Genomic DNA, 17,485 nt, shown 5'->3' on the forward strand with positions numbered 1-17,485 from the left:
AAATTCCAGAAAGGATATTTAAATATTCGTGTTGAATGAAATAACAAACATACCTTTAATCATGAGCTAGTAAACAATGGTTTCTCCTCCTTTCTCTTATCTCACGATCATTACTTGTTAGCTCAGAAATAATATCCTAGGGGATATCCTTTCATAACCCAGAAATTAATAATCAGTTTGGCATTAAATAGAAGTCTTGGGATGAAGAATCATTTAAATTTAGTTTCAAAGACAGTGCAAATCCGAGTATAATCATAATTAGTACTGAAGCAACTGTCATGAGTTTGCCTTACATATTGTGAGTGATCTCACACATTACATAGAGACTGTGGACAAGGCAATCTGCATCATTTCATTCAAACACAAAACAAGATAAATGTTAATGCACTGAGATTTTGAGACTAGACTATACCTTGAATCTTAATAATGAATTTGGACATTAGGAAGAAAAAGAAAGGCAGAGGAGAGAGAACAGAGTAGAAAGAGGTAGTGGTCTGGTGGCTGGAATAATAATACGTATTTGATATGATTATTTATTTATTTGTCTATTTTTAAATATTTTGGAAGCATCTAGTGCATGTCAGTGACTGGGGATGCAGAGCAGCTAGGCTGCCAGTCCCAAAGCAATTCACAATCTTCTACCTACCAGATATGAGGAAGACAAGCCCTACTTCCTTACCCCAATTCCTTTTACCTAAAACTGGAAATTGCCAATTAAAGGTAGGGCACCTAGTTCTTTTGAGGTGCCCTAAAAACCGTGGTCCTTCAAAAGAATCCTTGTAAGCAGACTGAGGAAAGTTTTATTTCAGTTACAGCTCTTTTTAGAATGCAGCTCTTTTTAAAGAAAATTGTTCAAAAAACAGGAGAGATGATGGGAGGAAGTTTTTGGAGATGATGGATAAGTTTATGACAATGATAGCGATAATGGTTTCACGGGTGTGTAATTTTCTCCAAACACATCAAGTTACATATATGTTAAATATCTACAGCTCTTTGTATGTCAATCATACCTCAATCAAGCAGTTAAAAACAAGGAAGAAGGGAAAAAAAGGTTTTGACACTTGCATGTTGTGCAGTTTAAAGATTTCAAAATGTATTTAAAATGTTTTTAAAATTCACTCAAAATAGAGGTTTCCTTACCTGGTCCGAGTTCTTCCTCCAATTCATTCTCCCTATTGTCAGCTCCAGGCTTATCTTCCAAACTAGCATGTCTGATAATATAGATGCTTTTTAACACCATACAAAATCGCCCACTACATTCAAACCCATTTGGTTTCTATTTACTTTTGGACCTGTAGGGCCACCTATTCTAAGAAATCTCCGAACCACTAAACAGAATTAACTCCTCCTTTTGTCATAATTCCCTGAGACATGATTTGCCCCTTCCTTCCTTCTTTCCTTTTTCTCTTCTGTAAAATCCCATTTCACTTAATCGAGTATGTTCAAATTCCTTATCATAACTTATATGATTGAACCCTGTGGTTCAAACTGTAACTTGCTTCTAACCAACAGAACCTGGCAAAAATAACAGGACAGTCACTCCATAATTGTATCATATTGTTTAAGAATCCATCATTAGTCTGGAGTGAGAGATACTCTTGCTGGCCTGGAAGCAGTCAGGTGCCATGTAATGAGAGGGCTGGTGTGAATGCTATGTGGCAAGGAGCTTTGGGTGACATCTAGGAGCTGAGAGTGGCCCCTGGCTGTGAGAAAATGGAGACCTCAGTCCTATAAGTGTAAGGAACTGAAATCTGCCAACAGTCATGTGAGCTGAGCTCCAGAAGCAAAATACTGGTCAACACCATGAGGGTAGTCTTGTAAGACTAAGGCCTTGAGCCAAGGATTCAGTTAAGGTGTATACAAACTCCTAATCCATGGAAACTGGAAACTGAATTAGATGATAAATGTATCTTGTTTTAAGTCACTAATTTTATGGCAATTTGTTACGCATCAATAAAAAATGAATACAACCTCTTATCTGCATTTCTGTCACTTTTCCTAACCCTCTCCCCTTATATCACTTTGATCCAGACACTCAGGCCTTCTTTCTGGTCCTCACTTTAGGAATTCTGCACATTTAGATCCCTCTGTTCAGAACACTTTGTCCCCACTCTTCCTGTGGCTGGCTTCATCTCAAATGCATGTTCCCTCACCATGTTATGGTTTTAGAATTAAACTTGTTACTGTCATGGCATTCATCAAAAAGTATTATAATTAAATTATGTATTTAATGAAATACTTACTTCTCAATCCTCCAATAGAATATAAGTTTGTTGGAAGAAAACGTATGTATCTTACTATCATATATCCAGCATCTTGCCTGGCATACGGGTAGTTCTCAAAAAAAATATGTGTTAATTGGATGAGTAACAGAAGAATCAAGATCACACAGATTCTTACAAGTAACGGTGAAAAGTGTGCATTTAAGCTGGGTTCAGACATGATTCAATACACTTTTTAGGACACCTAATCTGGTGTTCTGTAGAGTTGATCATTGCAATAGTGGTGACACATTTAAATTTATTATTTTGGCTATAGAATCAATGAGATATGTTGATAGGTTAAATATGGAGAATGAAGGAATAAGAAGAATTTATTCAGGTGTGAATGTAAGTAAGTAGGTAGGTAGGTAGGTAGCTAGGTAGGTGGGTAGGTAGAGAGAGGATGCTATAGAAGGGCAGGGATGAATGATGATAAATACAGTTCACTGGATTTGGTGAATGTTTTTGAAGTAGAAAACAGGAGGAAGTAGCTTCCAGGTTTATAACTTGGGTCTCTGAGTGGTTAAGGGTCCATTCACTAAAAGTCAGAGTTTAGGAAGAGGATGAATCACCGTCTTTCTGTTTTGTATGGAGATATTCATGTATATATCTTTTCAACTATTGCATAAGTTGTCTGAGAATTATAACCGTTAGCATCTAGAACAGTGCTCTGTAAACAATAAATGTCATAAATTATAGCAATTTTTTTGGATCCGTCTCCTAAAACAAAGGAAGTAAAAGCAAAAATAAACAAATGGGACTTAATTAAACTTCAAAGCTTTTGCATAGCAAAGGAAACCATAAACACAATAAAAAGACAACCTATGGACTGGAGAAAATACTTGCAAATGTTATGACTGACAACAGGGGTTAATATCCAACATATATAAACAGTTCATACAACTCAATATCAAAAAAACAAACAACCCAATTAAAAAATGGACAGAAGAACTGAATAGACATTCTTCCAAAGAGAAAATGCAAATAGCCAACAGGGACATGAAGAGATACTCAGCACTGTTAATCATCAGGGAAATGAAAATCAAAACCACAGTAAGATATTACCACACACCTGCCAGAGTGGCTATCATCAAAAAGAATACAAGTAACAAATACTGGCAAGGATGGAATGTGGAGAAAAGGGAACCCTTGAACACTGTTGTTGGGAACGTAAATCGGTGCAGCCACTGTGGGAAACATTGAAGGTTCCTCAAAAAACTAAAAACAGAACTACCATATGACCCATCAACTCTACTTCTGAGTATATATCCAAAACACCCAGGAAAACACTAATTTGAAAAGACATGTGCACCCCAATGCTTGTAGCAGCACTTCCTGCAACAGTCAAGTCATGGAAGCAAGTAAATGTCCATCAACAGATGAATGGTAAAGAAGATGTGTATATGTATATGTATATGTATATGTATATGTATATGTATATGTATATGTATATACACACATATACACACACAATGGAATACCACGTAGCCATAAAAAAGGCTGAAATTTTGCCATTTGCAATAACATAGATGGATTTGGAGGGCATTATGCTAAGTGAAATAAGTCAGAGAAAGACAAATACTGTAGGATATCACTTTCATGTGGAATCTAAAAAATACAACTTGTGAATATAACAAAAAAGAAGCAGATTCACAGATACAGAGATCAAACTAGTGGTTACCAGTGGGGAGAGGGAAGGGGGAGAGCAATATAGGGGTAGGAGATTAAGAGTTACTAACTATTATGTATAAAATAAGCTACAAGGATGTACAACATGGAGAATGCAGCCAATATTTTTATAATAACTATAAATGGAGTGCAACCTGTAAAAACTGTGAATCAATATACTGCACACCTGTAACATATAATATTACTATACATCAACTATACTTCAATAAAAAAAATAAATAAAAATCAGTGAAAAAAACCCCAATAAATGTCAAATAAATGTTCTTTACTTTGAATTGTTAAATTAACTTTAGGTCTGCTTTACCTTTAAATTTTTTAAGTATATTGCATTATTAAAAAGAAATATTTTATTAAAATTGAGAAAGTACTTGGCAGGAAAGAGAATTCAGAAAGAAAATAAAAGAATAGGAAGTTTGGTCTAGTACCAGGATGCCTTGGGTCGCAATGATAATATTTCTATAATGTCTCCTGCATCCCTCTATGTCCCAATTTTTACTTTGACTCCACCATTTGGTGTTGATGTCTCCATACTTTTTCCTCATTTTATTGAAATTAGTAAAATATAAAAGCTATCAGGTAAAACGAGGATTTATAAGGACTATGATAGATTGAGATTGAAAGTAAAATGTTTCCTAAATTACCTTGTAGATAGACATCTCCCCACAGTGCAGCTGAAACAAAGCCAAAATGGATGTGGTATAATTTTGACCTCTCTCTCAGGGACATGCTGATTTAATTAAAATGGACAGCAGTCAGTTCCATGCTGACCTCTGATGATTACTAGTTCATAGTTAATAAAACCAACTGCAACACATTGGTACTCTACTATATATACATATACACACATATATATATATATATATCTCCTGCAATGTATATATATGTCTGTGTATATATATGTATACAATGTATACATATATATATTATATATATCATACATATTTATATACCTCACAGAGGATAGACAGATAGATATCCTATAATATGCAAAGAACTGTGTTGGCAAGATTTGTATGACTTGTCAAGACTTTGGACCTTATCCTGCAGGCAATGCAGATCTTGTGAAATGTGTATGAAAGGGACTGACATGATCAAAATTGTTTTCAATAACTGGAAATAGAGTGGAGAATATTTGAGAGCATCTTGTTTCTCAACCATTCTGCTGACACCAAGTGATGTGCCACAAATGCATTCTGAGATGCATTTTTAGTAAACATTTCATTTTAATTAATTACAGCAGAGTTAATGCTGTTCCCGTGCTAATGACCTCTTCCCACTCTTGCATGAGGATGTTCTTTCGTGGCATGACAAATGAAGGTCCAGAAACTGCACACGAAACCTGCAGGTGAATATATCTTTAAAACTGAGGAAAGAATGGAGTTGAGTGATTTGGGAAAGATCACATAGGGGGAGTTGACAGAAATTGGAGAGAATAAAGTTTACGGAAGGAAGAGCTGTCAAGGATGACAACAGGATTTCCAGTTTGAGAGGCCGGGTAATTGGTGAACTCATGAATTGAGACAGGAAGTAAATGATATTCTACTGAGATGGGGGCTGGGAGATGAATTCAATTTTAGTCCTAATGAATTGCCAAGATCTCACTGCTGTAATACCAACGATATCTCACCTGAAATGCTTTCACTACTTGGCTCCTAAAAATAGCAGTGCATAACGGTTCCAGTCTATTTGTGTATTTGAGCAGATAAGAAGTTTGTTTAAAAGAAAAAAAGTACACAAAGAATTGTATTATGTAAAGGTAAAAGAGTCAAAAAACAATATCACTTGAATAATTTATAATGTATGAATCTTACCCTCAATATAATAACAAGACCCAGTGGAACATTTCAGCTCAATAAGATCAGTGCACTACAGACACAGCCTAACAATCCCTAGCTACTGTCAGGCTGTGTCTAGCCTCAGGCTGAGCCCACAAATGCAAAACAAAGTCGAGAATTGCAAATATAAAAAAAAAATCTAAATAAAACAAATCCCAAACATGTTGCCTCAATTACAAAATATTTCAGGCAAAAGTAGAAGTATCGTATTTTTATCCGTGAGTGTCTCCCACAGTCCATAACAAATAGCTGACACTCTTGAACTACCTCCTGAATTTATTTATGAATTATCCAGAAAATGGATTATTCTCATCTTTATGCTGACCATGGGAACTGTAGGTTATGAAAGTATTTTGTGTGTATGTCTAAACTGGAACATATGTTCATATCCCCTCACCACCATCATACACACGCCTGTGATTCTGCAGCTATGTATGACAATTAATGCCCACACAGAAAGCTTTCTTTTTCTCAGCACAAAGCTTCAGTAACTCAGTGCAAGGGATCTAACATGTTGAAAGAAACATTTTTTAAAAAGCTTACTCATTGGGTAAAGCCAACCAAAATTCAGTATCTACTGCATAACTTATATAAAATTTTAGAAAATGCAGCTAATCTACAGTGACAGAAATCAGATCAGTTGTTGCCTGGGGCCTGGAGTGGGGACAGGTGTATGGGTGAAATTCCAAAAAGGAAACTTTGGAGAGGATTGGCTATGTTCATTACATTAACTGTGGTGATAGTTTCATAAGTGTAAACATATTTCAAAATGTATGAAACTGTACACTTTTAACAATGCAGCTTTATGCTATGTCACTTATTCCTCAATAAAGCTGATGAAAAAATTTTTTAAAAAGCTTACTCAACCTAATTTGTTACTTTTGGAACAGTCAGACTTAGTTAATCTAAATCTTAGTTTGCCAATTTCATTTTCTTGTGCATTAAAATGTGCCTAAAAATTTGAAATGTAATGGCATACTATTTTCAATGATCTGGTGACTATGTAAATAGAGCAGGCAAGAAAACCATAAAAACACAACAATCAAACATAAATTAACAGAGTGACTACATTCTTCCTTTCTAGTAAAACAAATGCTTCATTATTTTCAAATGGACTTTTTTGCTCTTCAATGATAATATGTGAAATTATTTATGTTTTCAGTGAAAGGATCATTTTATACCTTCAACTATAAGGAGCCTATAATGAATGAAACATTACAGATAAAACAAAGTTTATCTCAAGGTCACTTTCCCACTGATAGACTGCTCACGGCTGACAGCAGATCAGTGACTCATAAAACTGCTGTGCTGGTGTTCACCTGAGACTCTGATGGAGATGCATCTCCCTTGTTTTCATGTACAATGATGATGCTAATATGGAGTGTGAAAATCCACTAACAAGATCCACCTGAAGAAATGATTACCTCCCATAAAAATGTGTGACCATGCCAATAATGATATTTGAAAGCTTTAACACATCCCTGGAATCCTACCCTGTAAACAGACCATCCGTCACTCACTTACTGAGGGGAAGTAGGTGAAAGTCAATTTTTGACAAGGATGTACAAAAGACAACTTCTTTTAGATGTTAAATGTATGTGTCCTTGAACCCCAACTACTTCATAAATATTTCCTTTGACAGATTTTTTTTATTCACACATATTTCCCTGTTTGGGGTTAAGGGTGTAAAGCTTTTACTTTTTTAAACGTCAAATTATCATTTCTCATTCACACTGCTTGACAATTGCTCCTCTCCAAATATATTATTTCGAGTTATTTGCAGAGTATAGCAAAACTGTATAGGTACTATTGTATTAGAAGTGTGATACAAAGATATGTTTCCTCAAACCATTTTTTTGTTCTCAGTAAGGGGTACTGCATTATAACATGCCGCTAGAAGGTTATTATGAAATATCAAACACCTATTAGGGTCTATATTGCTTTTCTCAGTAATATATGCTTATTAAACATCTACTATGAGTATTGCACTGTATTGTATTATTACAGCAGTATGTAGTACGGAGAAGACAAGTTCCTGACCTTCAGGAGTCTGTCATCAGTCTCCTGGCGGGATAATAGTAAGAGCATAGTCTTATTTAAAAAAAGAAGAAAAATGATAAATGAGATGTAAATAAATAGAAACAGTGATTGTTACAATGAAAAAATATGATGCACGTGTTTCCTGATACCTGACTACAAGAATGAATCATGTATCTTCAGTTTTCTGAAATTAGTCAGAATTCAGTTTCTATTTTTCTAAATTAGAGTAAACCTAGACTAGCCTTCAGTAGACTAGTCCTTGGGAAATTCAGGCAATGGATAATTTTAGACAGAAATTCAGTTTACCAAAATTAATCCTCATACTAGGCTAGGAAGACTAAATAGATAAATTTTCATAGAAGAAATAAAGTTGTAAAGGAACTTCTTCAGAAAAAATAATACCAGGGTCAAATGGTTTCACTAAATAATGCTACCAAACATTTAGAGACTGATTAGCATGTAAATGATGGAAAGCATTCAGTCATTTTATTAAGCAAGAATAATACTGGAATATAACTGATAAAGATGGTGGACAATAAAGAAATTACAGACTAATATTACTTGTAAGTATTGCAAAAATTCTAGATAAAATATTAGTGAGAAGATTCCAATATCACTGATAATACACCATGCCTGCTATGCGTGGAATGCTGTGTCCACCCAGTATTCACACATTGAAGCTTTAACCCTCAGTGTGATGGTATTCAGAGACTGGGTCTTCGTGGAAGTAATTAAAGTTAAATGAAAGTATAAGGGCCCTGATTCAATGGGATTACTGTCCTTAAAAGAAGAGACACCAAAGAGCTCATTTGTTCTTTCTCTCCAGATTTAGCAAAGTTTCCACCACCTGGAAAGGTTTTGTTTTGTTTTGTTTTGTTTTGTTTTGTTTTGTTTTGTTTTGTTTTGTTTTGTTTTGTTTTCAGGTAGCCACATCAACAAATACTCACGAAATAATTGATAACATGAAATAACAGATGGAGAATGGGTAGTGGACAAGTAAGAATGTTCCTGACAGGAGTCACTAACAAGACTAGACAGAGCCACTAACAAGAGAACTTCTGTATGGAGCCAAAATCTAGAGAAGCAGTGAAGGATGCTTGGGGGACAATTGGCAAGCATGGCCAAAGGAGACATGCTCATTTTTGTCAATGAAATGTTGGGTCACAGACCTCCAGTGTTTATAGAGATTTCTGACATATCCAGTAGACTTCTCTATAAAGGGAGAACAACCTGTCATAGAGCTAGCTCACATAACAATATGAATTAGAGTAGAGCCCCTAAATACAGCCCACAGCTTTCCCTAGCCTTGTTTAACCTTCTGCATGATCAAGGACAACCTCGCCTTTTGAATCTAGTACCTTTGAGCCTTGGAGTCATCGTTTTCTCATTCCTCATCTATAATCCGCTGTTAAGTTTGAGAATGCCATCTTTCCAAATTTACTGGAGTAGGCTCTAATTCCTGTTGGGTTGATCGCTGGGGCAAATGAAGAACCGTATGCTCAACAATTCAATTCTCACATGAAATTCTAAGTACTGTGTGTGTTACCAAGCATCGGAGTTTCTGCTGTTACAGTAGATGGTTCAACCATATGTGATAAATCATGCAACTCTTCTCTGGTTTCATTAATTGATTTAATCTAGGGTCTTATTTAGTAAGTCATCCTAATGAAAGGGTGGCTAATTTTTGTTGATGACTGATTCCTTGTAAATATCTGACCCTATGATTCCAAAATAAATCCTACATAAATTTCATTCATTTATCCATTTGGTTAGTCATTCATTCATTTAACAAATATCTTTTAAAATACCAATCATGTGCCTATCAGTGTTCTAAATCTGTGTTAGAAAAATGAAGTCTGTGTCCTCATGAAGACTACATTCTAGTGAAGGGAAGGAAATGACAAAAAATAAAGGTGGAAATAACTGAACACGTTGATTTCAACTAGTGGAAATTGCAATGAAGAAAACAACACAGGTTAATTCATTGGAGAATCAGTGAAGGAAAAGAGCCACTGTAGATTGAACGATCTAACAAGACCTGTCTGAGAGGGCAGTGCTGAGCTTAGACCTGGTAATTAGGAGTCAAATCTGTGGCTGAGAATTGCAAATACAAAGACCCTAAAGTGGGAATTTTTTTTGGTTTAAAATAGAACAGGATGAAGTCTGATGCATGAGCAGGATCAGATTATAATTTTCCATCTGATGTCTATGTTTCATGAATCTTGGTGGCCAAAACAAGGGTGTGGTATACCTGTTTGGTCCAGATAATACTAATGTGTAGAGAAAGCTTTAAGAGCACCTGACAAAGAATCATGGGGAACTCACCTCAGGAGGATGTATGGATATTGTACAAATATGTAAAAAAAATATTATAGACAGAAGCAGACTCCCAGTTTTGCCCCAGTGAGCACTCTTGCATCCAATTAAGCCACCTGACTGCTTTTGACATTATGTAATCAGTCTGCACACATTTAAAGCAACAGAAGAAATGTTCCCAAATTACCCCAGACTTTCACTTGAAATTACTGCTTATTTTCAGCTGAAGCTCAGTGCTAGAAAAGGCTCACTTTATCTCTATCATACGAAATTAAGGAAGACAGTGTTTACAAAGGTAAAAGAAAGTGGTTTTATCCAGGGAATTCAGTTAACATAAAGATCCAATCTAGGTAATTTATATGAAAAGCCCAATTTCTCAAATAATATGTTTAATTGTCAGTTCTTGTCTTCACAGAGGCAATAAACAGTTTATAGTTATTCCCACAAGAATTTTCTATAGCTGTTTCTTCACATTTTCAAACAACTCTTGGATTTTTTAAAGTTTGATAAAATATAAAAAGATTTTTCCATATTTTGTCAAATAACAAAATATTTAGGAACATGTAAATGACAAGCTATATTTTTAGATATGATCTTCACATCTGATAGCCTACGCTTATAATTTCAGTCCCTAATGACATAAAACAATGGCAATGACTGAGAAGTTAATATCAAACACTGCAAACTGCTAGTTATTCCTGTAACAAAGAGAAGTTGTTGTCGGTATCATAAAATGACAATGGTACAGTCCCAATGAATACTGAGTTTACACAACGTTTTGAAATGCTGGTAAAAGAAATGCTTTTAAAACTTACTTGAATGAAATATAGTTCATGTTAACTATTGGGTTTTATTTTCTTTCATTGAATCTATAGATCATCAAATCACTTAATAATTTTCCCTTTTTCATTTTTAGGCATATTATTATTATTGAAATTTGAGCACAGAATTTGAAAGTAGAGAGAACAGTAGTATGAACCTCTTCCCCAATTTCCACAATAAAGAGTGCGTGGTAAAATTCACACAAGTCTCTCCCATCCTCCACTGAATTACTTCAGAACAAATCCTAGGAATTACATAAATGCATCTACAAATTTAATATTTCTTTTAAATTTCTGAATGATACAACAGAAGGGCCACTCCACCAAAATGCAGGAATTTCTCCCTGAGTCCTTTTTAGCTTTTTTTCCCTTAGTGAACTAGGCTGGGTAAGACTAATTCATTGTGAAATCCATTCTCCTTTCTCTTAAATACTAGTCTGAAAATGTTCCCAGGTCATCCTGGTTCCTTAGTCCTTTAGGAATAAAAATATTTTTCAATCACAAAGCATAGCCAGCCCCAGTTCTTAGCAGCCCAACAAGATGAGAGAAAAGAGAGAATGTGACTCAGTGTTCTCTTCTAACAAAATTCGCCAGGATATGCCCCTTTCATGTAGTTTAGCTTAGTCATCTCTGTATTTCCCCAACCAAAGCTTCACCATCCTAATCCAATCCTATGAAACTAGAACTATGAGAGGAGCATAGGGTGTCTTCCCCTCTCTGTGAGTGGTTGTTGAGTGTTGGGAAGACTATTGTTTTACTTCTCAATCTCTTCAGTTCTCTGGAATCATTTTTACTTTATCTGCATGCATTACATTTCCTTGATTTCAGCTAAAAGCAACCTTCCTGTAGTTTTGATTGGTAGCAGGGCAACTGGAATGTGGGTGAGAAAAGACAGGGTGAGGAGCCAACACCAGCTTGCTAACCAGTAGTCACAATGTACACATTTAAATTTTTAACCACCACTGAAAATGTAGGCAGGGGGGGTTACATGTGACCCACACAATGCCAGTCAGCAGAGTCTCATTTAATAAGAAGTATTTAAACCAAGAAACTGCTATCTCAAACCAGAGCATAAGAATCCAGGTCTGAATCCTTTTCTTCTCAGTGTCCCGCTATCTAAGTACTGGTTCTCATCTGGCCTTCAGATCGGTAGCCTCAGTATCACTGAGTTAGAAATGCACATTCATGGTCCCTCTCCCGGATCTACTGAATCAGAAATCAGAGTAGGGTCCAGAAACACACGGACTTTAGCAAGTCCTCTAGGTGATTCTGATGCACCTCAAAATTTGAGAGCCACTGTTCCAGGGCCAGAGGACAATGTCTTACAAACAAGATAATTTATAATCAATATATGATTACTAAACAATTATCCAGGTGAAGCTGCACTTTTTCTCATGGTCTCTAGGATGCTGAGATAGGGATAAAAACTATAATATGTCTTAAATATCCTTTTCTGAGTTTGGTGAAGTATAGGGAAAAAAACTTAAACAGTTTCACCTTGCAGATTCCTCCAGCATCACACATTGTATTTTAATTAAAAATCCCACCAACAAGTAATCAAATCCTAGTCCAATGCTTCGGTAGAGGGTATGAAGTTTCACTGTTGGTAAATTGCTGTGTAGATAATCCACTGCCAATAATTAAAAGTTAACCATAGTTAAGAAAACAGTGATAAGAATTGTTAATGCTCACATACTAAAGCACTGAATTGGACTTAAATGTTGCTTTAAAAAACTTTCCCTCTTCTCTAGTTAATTGATTTGTGCTCAAATAATTCTTGATGTTACTCTTTTCAAATGCAATTATACAGTAATGTTACACCTGAACATGTAATTTCCCATGAATTTCCTTCTAAAATCTCAAAACCCCAGTTGGCTCAGGGAGATGAAACAATCTTCCCAAAGTCACAGAGCTGGAAGGTGAAAGTATGTGCAGTATCAAAGTACGTGCAAATAATTTAGTTTTTCTCTCAAGTTCAATATTATACAGATGGTACAGATTTTTTTTTTTGAAAAAAAAAAGAATCCAACCCTTTCTGAGGTATAACTCTTGTCCAGGGATCTTTTTTTTCTGAACTGGTTATTATGATTGTGTATGGTGCTGTCACTGCTAAAACAATTCACAAAACTTACTCTTCTGCAAGAAATACAGGATTCATTTTCAACTTTTGCAAATGGGCTCCCATTAGAAGCTTCTTTTGTGGGGTTCCAAAGTCAGAGCTGCCTGGGTAGCAGCTAGCTTTTTACTTATCGTTACTTGAACTAAAACCAATTCTAGGAACTAAACATAAACTTAGTGAAAATATGCAGACACAATTATTAACTTTTCCGTAATAACCTTGGTTAAGATTGGCCAGTGCAAAATTGCCTCTTAATTAAATTTCTTTTCCACATTGCAGACTCAAAAAAAGTCTCCACATTAAATGTTAATATTTTGCTTTCACTGGTACATTCTCCTATCATCTCCGATTTCAACAATATGAGTGTTTTGAAAAATCATTGCTGTTTTAGTTCTTAAGTGTTTTAAATTTTCTTGGATCATATTTCAGAAAACCAATATCATGATATCCAGTTATGAGTTTGCAACTGAATGTTCCAGACCACAGCTTTAGAAGCCTGTAACCACTGCACAATCATAAAAAAACCCATAGTGATGCATGAGGCCATGAGGTTTTTCTTTATTTCTTGTTTTATTTTGGTTTCAACAGTATCCCTCATTTTAATGAGACTTTTAGCCTGTTAGAAGCCATCAGAAAAAAATGTATGTATATAATTTTTCCCCAATGACATTGGGGTTTTTTGTCTCCAATAAATATCCAAAATGGCTCCGGAGTTTCCAAAAGTACTACTTGAGACTTGAATATAAAAAGTCATATTTTAATTTTACATATTGCATACATTTATTTGACATGACCAGTAGGTAAGCAAAAGATCATCAGCCCTTGATATTGATAAGCCTGACATAAATTTCTTTTTTAATGATAGACTTCTTGGATTATTATTAGAATTAGTTGGCATTCCCTGTCACACACATCAACTGACAGTGCAGAAAATATGTCAAGGAGCATTCAGAACAGCTGGGAGAAGGCAAAAAAAGACTCTAAAAATAGCTACAGGTAATCCACCAAAAGTCATGAAAATACAATACAGAGTAGTAAGAGGCTGAAGGGATTATAAACACCGCTGTCTCAGTTTATAGATAGCTGAACTCAGGTCTGTTAAACTAGATAACTTGCCCAAGGTCACAGATGACTCTTTACATTTTCTTGGGTCATATTTCAGAAAACCCATGACTCTGTGACCCTGGACAAGTTATCTAGTTTAATGTCATGATATAGCTTAGTATTAGAGGAAAGACTCAAAATTCAGCAGTCTTGATGCTCAGGAAAAAACAGGACTCAAAATTTATTCATATGCCATGAATTATATCCTACCATTATTTATATGTTCTTAGTTTTGTCCTTTCAATTCATTTTCCTTTATTAATAAAAAATGACAACAACAATAGGAATGGCCTTGTGTTGAGCACTATTATGCACCATGCATTCTATGCACCTTATTTCAATTTCTACTAATATGCTATAAGGGAGACATATCTGTTAATGAAATACAGCCAAGCATGAGATATATCAAATTAAAGTCAGAAAGGAAAATGCCATAGCATGAAAAGATTTTCAGTCTAATTAAATCTATAAAAGGATAGAACTAATGCCAATCACTGAGCGAATTACAGTTATAGGACAGAATGTAAATGCCATAAACCTTGAGAAAGGTTTATATAAAGAATGAGAAAGATGAGAAAAGAACATGGACATGGAAGTGAGTTTATTGCTTCATCTTTCATATTTCAGAGAAAACAGAGTGAGTTGGAGACTTCATATTTCATATCTGAGAGGCAATGGATCCCAATTAATACTGACAAATTGAGAAATAGAAATGTATGTGCATTATTTAAACTCATCCATATTATTCAAAACCATGCATACTATTCAAAGCAGAGGAGAATAGCAGGTGATGGATATGATGGATTGGCTTGCTCAACAATTATATTTTTAAATGCCTCTCTATATTGCAGAGAATGGACAGCTAAAATGTACATTTCCCAGACTTCCACATGCTAAGATTCCAGATGGGTTTTAGGATCCACCAGACAGATGTATTCACTGCGATTTGAACATGAAAATAAGAGGGAGGTGGAGTACAAAACATTCATTTTCTGATAGGGATCACAGTGGAAGCAACGTGCCCCAGGCAAAAGCACCAGCCACAAGGGGAATGGCAGTTTTCCTGATGTGACAAACTCAGGCCATGGTCAAGTCTTCTTGTTTCAAGACATGACCTCAGGCTTCTTAACTACAATCATGGCCGAGCAGTGCAATCCTGGGAGAAGGAAACTCTGCCCAGAGCCGGCTCTTTCAGCCTTTCCAACAATTTCACAAACCACTGAAGCACACACCTGGTAGTAAATCCTCTTCCGCTTAAAATATCTACAGTGGTTTCTGCTGTCTGAAGTTGGATTCTCTCTCTCTCTCTCTGACCTGCTTCATTTCTTTCTCTCTCATTTGCAGACACACACACACACATGCATCCCACAGAACAAGAGAGGTACAAAGAAAGATATAAAATAATAGTATTAAGTTAATCTTTAATGGACAGTAATTATAACAATATAGGCAAGTGATATACATTTACCTTGTATCATATTAAATTTTAAAAATATATAGAAAGAGATGTAATTGTAACAAGGTAGCTCTCAAGGGATAAAGACATAACTTAAGAGAAACAAAGGGATACCAGGAGTCAAACAAGGACGTATCAAGAGTTGATAGTATAGATATCAGACACATTTAACTGCAAAACATAAGTAGATTAGACAAATAGAGGAACTTCAAAATGATAAAAATTAAATGCCAGAACGAATCATCAAGCATCAGGTAATACAGAACCCAAAATACCAGTACTAAAAATTGCTGTATGTATAAGAAGAAATTCAGGAACAAGATGGTAACAAGAAATTGGATTTTGCCTCTCTCTAGACCAGAGGTTGGCAAACCTTTCCTGGAAAGGATCAGATAGTAAACATTCGAGGGCTTTGAGGGCCAGCTTCTGTCACGAATATGCAACTCTGCCAGAGACATCATATAAATAAATAGGTGTGCCTGTACTTCAATATTACTTTATTTACAGAAACAGGCTGAAGGTGGGTTCGGCCACTGTCTAATTTGCTAACTCCAGCTCTAGACCATAAATGATCAGCTAAGCAAGCAGATAGAAAATCTGAAAAATAGATTTACCTCACTGATACAAATTGACCACAATTCCACATAAACAGAGAATACGCTGTCTTCTGAGTTCTGTGGAATATTTACAAAAATTTACAATGCAGAAGCAGTTGCTACCATTCATCAAGTGCTTTTTATGTGTTTGGCACCAAAAAATTCACAAGCATCAACTCATATACAACTTCTCGGAGTAAGTACAATTATTTTTATGGCCATTTTACAGGTAAGAAACCCTAAGGTAGGTTAAAAAAATGTTTCTTCATTATGTCCCACTACCTCTTTGCTTGCTCCTTATATTTCATCTGAACAAGTTTTCAAAATGCAGGTTTCTGTCCTCATAACTTTACCCTTGCTGTTCACTCTGCCTACAGTGTCCTTTCCTTGAACACCCACCATCAAATTTCACCCCTTATTCAAGATCCAGCTCAATGATACCTTCTCTATGAAACTTTCCTTTTTCCTTTTTAAACAAAAGCAAACTCCTTCCTCCTCCTACACACTCAGAGGGATCTGCTCATCTCCGGTTGCAGTTATGACCCTCCACGTGGCTAGTGAAGCACATGTGTTCTTTCTCCTTTTCACAGAGGACGTCAGATGTGTGAATTTCTTCTAATTATTCTAACTTTTAAATCATTCATGTTGTAACAGAAATACCATGTGCAAAAGTAAACATTCATCTATAAACTGAATTTACCATGTTGCTTTTCCCTTTTAATAATGAGTTAAGTAGAGTTTATCAACCTTTATTTTATCAGGTGGCTATCTGGGAGACTTTTTTTAGAGTTCACTCAAAAGTGGGTAAGATCGATTTATCTATCAATCAATTGAAAATGTACACATACATATGAATATGATGTAATTATTAATACATATATAATATAATAATGGCTAAGGATAATGTTAATAACAAGGATAATTATGGCTAAGGGTAATTTTCCCTCCAGGAATATTTGAATCTTCTAATACGAGTACCATAATGCCTTCTGGAAGCCCAGTGATGGGGTATGTAAATTTTCCACATTGGGAAAAGGAAATATGGTAGGAGAGGGACAGAGGGGCTACCAGTGACCCCACTGAATTAAGTAGTACAAGACAAGAGACATGCTTAGGTTGGCTTCCCTCTTGGGCCAGAACCTCTTCTGGAAAGTTTTCCCATCAGAGAACCAAGTGGATAAGCCCAGAGCCTTGCTGATTACACTAATGAGTTAGTGCTACTGTGGCATTTACAAACCATAACTAATT

Source organism: Camelus dromedarius, chromosome 13 (genome assembly GCF_036321535.1).
Source record: "Camelus dromedarius isolate mCamDro1 chromosome 13, mCamDro1.pat, whole genome shotgun sequence".
Taxonomy (NCBI): domain Eukaryota; kingdom Metazoa; phylum Chordata; class Mammalia; order Artiodactyla; family Camelidae; genus Camelus; species Camelus dromedarius.